This window comes from Suricata suricatta, chromosome 16 (assembly GCF_006229205.1).
Source record: "Suricata suricatta isolate VVHF042 chromosome 16, meerkat_22Aug2017_6uvM2_HiC, whole genome shotgun sequence".
NCBI lineage: Eukaryota > Metazoa > Chordata > Mammalia > Carnivora > Herpestidae > Suricata > Suricata suricatta.
The window spans coordinates 20,057,102-20,063,101 of record NC_043715.1 but is presented as its reverse complement, the minus strand read 5'-3'; positions in this window follow the sequence as shown (position 1 = coordinate 20,063,101).

The following is a 6,000-nucleotide window of genomic DNA, read 5'->3' as shown; positions in this document are numbered from 1 at the left end:
GGCTCTCACTTGAATAGAGTTGCTGGAGTTCAGAGAAATAATGAAGAAACAGCAAGCCTCTCCTCCTAGCGCGAATACGAGAACACGGTTCCCCTGGGTACAGGGAAGCTGCCGCCCACTGGGACCCGACATATGGAACACCCACATTTAAAAATAACAAGATTGAAGACTGCTGTATTGCTTTTACTGCCCCCATACCAGCCCCCTCTTCACATCCCTCTATCCCCTTATCATTTAATAAAGACAGCCACCTATTTGGCTTAACAAAGTGAGCCAGCTGGGCTGAAGAGGAAGAGGGTGTGTGTGTGTGGACAGGGAGCTCCTCTGTGTGTGGTCTCTCCCATTTTGCTTTCATTTTATGCTGAAGACAGAGGCAACCTGCTTCTTCTACCTCTTCATCCTCAGTCCTCACTCAGTTTTAAGGAAATTGTCACATTTTTGCCATGAATAGCATGATTCCACACCTCCAGCTTCAAATGGAGTTTAGGGTAACCTTTTGTTCTCTCTTTGTGGCAGTGTTTATCCAAGCATTGCATGGCCCTCCCCTTCCACTGAAAACCCCTGGGTGCCTGTTAAACATTCAGACTCTAGAACCCCTGCCAAACTTACTGAAATACCATCTCTGCACACCCCAAAGTATTTTAGAACTCCCTGAGAGATTCGTAGACCAACTAGACTGTGAGATCTTTAGCCTCTCATTGCCCTGCAATGTCTTCACTTTAGATGAACCCTCTCATACATCAAAAGAGGTGAGAAGACAGACCTGGAGAAGCAGAGTGACAGTGAGAGATGTATCCTGGGGAAAGGGCTTATGGAAAAGTCTCTCCCAACAACCCCTGGGGTAAGCCTAAGACCAAGGAGAACTTCAAGTCAGTTGTGGTGCAGCCCTTTTCATTAGGGCAGGAGAATTTACAGGGATGTTGGAACAAAGCTTAGATGTAATGAGAATGCATGTGGAATGCATTGTGTACCATATATTGATCTCCAGCAAATTTTTTCAATTTTCCGGTCGAGACCCATTGAAGGCAATGAAATCAGTTTAGTAGATCATGGCCATTTTAAAATAAAAATAAGTCATAGTCTAATGTTTTACTTTGAATCTTTAATTATAGGACATCACACTCTCAATTTTAAAAAAATAGGAGAATACATTGTGCACTGTGAGAATAAGGATTGTTTTCTGAAACTTGTGTGTCAAGTGTAGGTGTGTGTATGTCCTGAGTTAAGAACTACTTCCAAAGTTTGAGCATCATTGAGGTAGGGAATCCCAGTGCTAGGTGATTCACTATAAGTTTCTAAGTTTATTATTCCCATTTTGTAGATGGGAACACTGAGGCTGAGATACAGTAGTAAAGACAGAGAGACAATCAATACTGTCTCATTGTCACAAGTCCACCTAGGATCTTATTTGCCATTTAGCTATATCACTTAAATAACCATATCATTTAAACTTGTACCCCTCATTCTGGCCTTTACCCTGTGGTGTCCTAAATATATCATTGAGGAGCCATTCCACACCATAAAAGATCTGCACATCAATTGCTATGCAGTGTTGCGCTTTTAATGCTGTTTAACAGGAACTTGTGAGGAGTTGATAGAGTCTTGTTTGTTAGCTTTTACTGAAGGTCAGAACCAAGATTCACTGCCCTCACTGGAGAACTGGCATTAATATTCAGATGCTCTCTCTAATATCAAAGGCTCCTTGTTAAGGGCTCTTCCACGGACCATCAATGGCAGCTTTGTTTATTGCCTTGAGAATCTCTTCAACAAATTAACCAATATCTACTTAACACATAAGACTTGGTTGGTGGCAAGTGACAGAAAACTAGACTCAAACTGGTTTGAGCAGAGACAAGAACTCTATTTTTTTTCAAGTAAGGTAAGCAAGTGGGCGGATGGGAAGAACTGAATAGATTCAGGTTTGGATCCAACTGGGCACAGTTAAACGGAATAGGATCATTCCCCCTCCGTGTTTCAGTTCTGCTTCTCCTGTGTTGAATCCATACTGTGAGATGATATCTCATGGTTGGAAAAGGATTAGCATCACATCCTTGTTAAGACGTGAGAATCAGATTCTCTCTGAAATCGCTGACTTCAGTTGAATGACCTGCCTATTCTTGAACCATCACATAATTACTGGACTATGCAGCATAATATGTTGATTGATGGAATCCTACATAAAGAAATTACAGTTAACCAAGAGGAATTCCCACCTTCCCACCCCAAAGGAATATTAGGTAGCAATTACCAGCCTAAATAAATTCTAGGCATCAGTAGTTCAGGCCTTATGCTAGGGACTCTGCAGTAGGAACCCCTGCCCTTGGAAAGCTTACATTCATGAGTTCAGTCACGTCGGGGTTACTGTGTGTGTGTGTGTGTGTGTGTGTGTGTGTGTGTGTGTGTTTGTGTATGCACACACGCACACACACATTTCCTGTGCACATTCAGGTGCAGAGCAATATGAGAGATCTCTAGATAAATGGAAAGTGTTCTTCCTAAGACACCTTGCAGTCTAATGTCAAAGAAAATATGTGCAGACATCATTAGTAGTCTAAATTTAATGAAGAAAAATTAGAAATTTCCATTAATTCTTCTATCTGGGGGAAATTGTGGAAGGCAGAACATATAAGGCACAGGGCACAGCTTTCGGTACAGGTGGGATTTGGATATTAAGGGAAGATCCATGTGCATGGATTGGCCAGGCGTGGTGAGTGCAGCAGGGAGCAGAGGGCTGTGACACTTGGTGCCTATAGGAAAACATTGCCAGGGAGGAGAAGGATTTGAAAGGGGAGGGGCCAGAATAGAGAATGCCAGGCCTTGGTGTTGGTGCATAGGTTTGAGATCACTGTGGAGTAAGTCCAGCTTTACAAGAGGGGACATACAGAAGTCACTTTGATGGCAGTAATAATGATCCTCTTGAGGAGAGCATATTGTCAGTAGGGTGGTTACTAATCCACACTAGAGATTATGTGAGCATGAATTTAACAGCTGTGACAGATCTACAAAGGGAAAATGGTCATAAATATGACAGAGACACATGACAGGACCTCACAGTACCTTAGGTGTGAATAGCACCTGGAAAGAGGTGAAATCTGGGCTCAATGTCCATCTTCTTTGATTGCAAAAAAACATGGTCCTCTGAGTGGTGTCTTCTTGGGAGGAGGGCATTTGACAGTGGATGTGTCTCCCAGGTTTATAACCAGGTTTCTGGGACTGGAGGGAGGCTAGAGGGACTTTGCAGGCATCCCGGAAGAACTGCCACATATGCAAGTCAGTCCTTTAGGTTGACAGACTCCTGAAATTTGAAGACCATCAGACCCGAGTTCAACCCTGATTCTGTTGGGCCAGTCATCTAATATCAGTGTCTATCCTTGAAAATGACACCAACTCCCTGGGATTATTGTGAGGTTTGAATAGGAAATGGATAAACAATGCCCAGTCAATAAGTGTTAACTCAGTAACATATATGCAGAGCAATACTCAAATAAGGTATTACCAATACTTTCACTTGAGATTATATAAGAAGACCAGGGAGAGAGAATACAGGAGAATGAGGCATTCAGATTCTTTACAGCTAGCAAGTGGCAAAAGTAGGGTTCAAACCTGGTGGATCTGAGTGAAAAGTCTGAGCTCTTTCTGTTGCTCTTTGCAGAATTGCCTTCTTAGTTATGTTTTCAAACATCTTACAACTGACTATATATCACCAGTGAAAATGAACATGATATCTGTATGATGGTCAATAAATTATGTAGCCTACATATCTTTTAGGCCAGCTCGTGTTTTGTTTTTTTTAACATAACATAAGCATTAGCAATATTGCTTGATTACCTTAGTGGATGTATTATGGGAATGGCAACTCTTTCAGTAGATGTCAGTTAGCATCTTTGTTACACAGATGTTCCAGGATTGAAGGAGAAATATACTGATTAATATCTCTCTCAAATCCTGGGATAAAGATGAAAGTATTATATTATCCGCTTGCTGGCCAGCACAACAAATGAGATTAAAGAAGAAATGAGAAGCCATCCTCCCTCCCCGGCTTAATGAAATATGGGTTTAGCAGAAGAAGCTGGCTAGGGCTGAGCCTCCTCAAATAGACATCTGTTTCCCAGCAATGTTTTTGTTTTGTTCTGTCTTCTCTCTGTGTTATGATTAACCCTGATGGTGACCCAACCTCCTTCTTGCTGGCTTTGGGTTCTAAAGATGTAAAACAACCAACATAGAATAGACGTAATCCCAATGATTAAACTATGCGAAGAGAAGGGAGAATAAGTTGGATCAAGTTGTGGACAGGGTGCAAACTCATAATGCCAAAAGGAAACATGAAAAAGATGACTACAACCTAGGGGAGCTACAACAGCACACAGCACATGCACTCTCCCAGGAGACAAGGGATTGGGAGGCTCCTGTTTGCTTATAAGTGGCTACTTTTTTCTCTGCAAAGAGAATTCACTACGAAGACTGTAGCTTCAGTAGGACTTGAAAGACATTCATGGGTATTGATGTTAAAATATAGTCTTTTATCTTGCTACAAATATGTATAATAAATGCAGTTCAAAGCATCATCTATGTATCTCCCTTAAAATTCTAACTTTCTTACTTTAAGAGGTAATAGTATCCTTTTACTAAATGAAATTGCAGCAAAAAAATTTTTTACAATGGTCCAAAAGACCCTAAGTATTGTGACCTCAGCCCACTTTTTCTGTTTAATGTTGCCCCACTTCCTGCTCACTTACTCCCTCTCAACTGACCCCTTTCACTTCCTTCAACTGCAGGACATTTGAACATATTGATTCCTACATCTGACCATTCCTTTTCCGCATCATTTGCCTGCCTTTCTCCACATCCAGCCACTTCTCAGAGGTACCATCCTTAAACATCTCGAATCCTTACATTTCTTCCCATCCCCATTCTATGGCCAATGATTCTCCTAGGGACAAAGCTGTGTACCTCCTTTGTATAAATTACTTCTAGGTGTGCATAATCAGTTTCCTTTTCACACTAGCTAAAATTGAACACTCACTATGTGTCAGCAACTTCTGTGTATTTATGGTTATTAAAGCCTTTGACCATCATACTAGAATGAAATTGGTGACATACTAGACCCCCTTTCCCGAGGCCAAGAAACAGATTTCCTGAGGTTGATTTATTTACCAATGTCTTATAACCAAATAGAGGAGTCAGAATTTGAACTCAAGAAGACTTGATCCAGAGTGTATGCTCTTAATTGCAGTCCTATATGCCTCCCAGTCCTGTGTATCATTCATCTCCCACAACTGAAAAATAAACATCTCAAGGATTATTGTACACACATGCACTATTTCACTATATCCTTATTTAAAATGTAGACATGCACATAATGATTCACAGACTTCGCTTTTCTCAATTGTTAACATGTATCTACAAACTCACCTGTAGCTAAATATATACACACATACATATACACACACACATATATATATACATATATGTAAGAAAATATATACTTACATATAAAACATAACTATATATCAGGCACAGTTCTGCTCACATTAATATTCATAACCCAGGACTCAAAGTCACATTAAAAAAGGGGAAGAGCAGAATTCACTGAGGAGCTACAAATGACTATAAACCCATAAGCAAATGTTCAGCCTTACTACTCATTAATGAAATAAGATACCATTTCCTACCTCTCTAATTAGCAAGGATTAAAAAATAAATAATACTCACTGTTGGCAGGGGTACAGGGAAAGGACTTTGTCATACATTAGTGGTAGGAGGAAAAAATGTTTACAGCCTCAGTGCAATGCAAATTTGGCAACGTGTATCAAAGGATTGCAACTTTACCTTGGCCTTTGATCCAAAAAATCCACTTCTAGTAAATTAACTTAAAAAAAAAAAAAAAAAAGCAAAGAGCCGGACTAAGATTTGGGTTGAAAAATGCTCCCTGCAGGGCTGCAGCTCTGCATCTGTATCTGTGTGTGAGCAACAATGGCGATGCTATCTAGCTACGGCCAG